General features: G+C 41.6%; 1 pseudogene; it reads right to left on the bottom strand.

Annotated features, from left to right (window-relative positions):
• LOC102849854 overlaps positions 1–331 on the bottom strand; it is a 5,329-nt pseudogene extending 4,998 nt beyond the window's left edge.
• Between the last annotated feature and the right edge of the window lie 1,310 nt (positions 332–1,641).

The raw sequence follows: 1,641 nt of genomic DNA, 5'->3' as shown, positions 1-1,641 counted from the left end.
GATCTCTGTGAGATCCTCTTTGGTGAACACAAACCCCACGTTCCCCCGGATATGAGGCAGCAGCTTCTCCAAGGCCGGGTTGATGTCCAGGTGGCCCCGATGGCCTTGTGCATCATGGTGTTCTTGCCCATCAGAACCACAGCCTTCCCGCGGAGGGACATGCGGATCTGCTGCATCTGCTTGGAGCCAACGTTATCTGCACCCACAATGAAGCATTTTGGATAATCATCCAGAAGTTGAATGATCTTAAGGAAGTAGTTGCCACGCAGGGTTTAAAGACGATGTCACTCTCACGAGGACGCCTGGAGAGCAAAACCACATTCTTGATCATGGTATTTCCCCTGCTAGGTAAGTATGACTCTTTCTCCCTCCCACCCAGCACAGCCTCATACTCTCAGACTTTACACAGACAGGCACTTAATTTCTTTCATTCCTGATACCTTCTACACTTTCGTTCCCCTTTTGACATCAAGTCTCTAAATGAAAATCATGGAGTCCATCCTACAGAACAGGAAAATCACAACATGTTTAAGCAGCAGATTCTAATTCAGCAACCACTGCTCTGCCTCATCTGCATAAGACACACCTGTTGGTGATGTCACGGGTATATTTTCCCACCCTCTTCTCGATCAACAGTTGGTCTCCGCCCACCTGCAGTGTAGCTGCCTTAGTTAAAAAGTTTAAAAAAGATTTTAGGTTTCTGTTAAGTACCTTTAAGTCCAGTATGATTCATACTGACCCTATGAACAACAGTTTGAACCCTGTCCTAGCCTGTGGTGTCCTTACATGTTTCAACTAACAGATGCAGGCCTGGATGTGCTCACCTGTCTACACCAAGGAATTTGGAGGACAACTGCCTGGCTGACTGACTAGAAGAGATTCATATTTGTTCCCATTTCCAAATGTGTGGACCCAACACATTTTAGTCCATTGCCACAGTTATGTATCAATCCATCTTATTGAGGGTCTTTCTCTCCTTCGTTGACCTTAGATGTATTACGTATTAGAACATAATATGAGAGATAGGACCTTTAAAAGTGGGAGGTATTAAAAATGAAGGGAAACAAATATAAATATCCATTAATAATTGGAACATAGTATGAAGTATGAATATGGGGAAATTGGAAGTTGTAAAACAATTAAGTGAAATGTATAAAGACAGACATTCTAGGCATCAGTGAGTTGAGATGGACTGGCATTGACACTTCGATTCAGTGGCATTGGTCACTGAGATGGTCTACTATGCTGGGAATGAAAAATCGAGGAAGAATGTTGCTGCATGCATAGTTTTTAAAAAAAGGACCGTTTCAAGATTTATCCTAAAATACTACTCTGTGAGTTGTAGAAAAATACCCATCTGCATACAAGGAAGACCTGTTAATAACAGAATACAACTGTTATTCAAAGGTACGCATCAAGAGCTAAAGCCTGAATATGAGGAACTTGAGGAATTCTACCAACTTTTGCATTACAGAGGAAAAAGAAAACATCAAAATGGATTTCAAAAGAGACTCTGAAAATTACACTAGAGCGTCAAGAAGCCAGAACACAGGGAACAGATGTTTAAGTAAAAGAGATGAATAGATTTCAAAGGGCAGTTCAAGAAGACAAAGTATTATAATAGAATATGTGGAGAGCTGG

This window comes from Elephantulus edwardii, unplaced genomic scaffold (assembly GCF_000299155.1).
Source record: "Elephantulus edwardii isolate Elephantulus edwardi_28Jun2011 unplaced genomic scaffold, EleEdw1.0 scaffold00260, whole genome shotgun sequence".
In the NCBI taxonomy this organism is placed as follows: Eukaryota; Metazoa; Chordata; class Mammalia; order Macroscelidea; family Macroscelididae; genus Elephantulus; species Elephantulus edwardii.
This window is presented reverse-complemented; position numbering and strand designations above follow the sequence as displayed.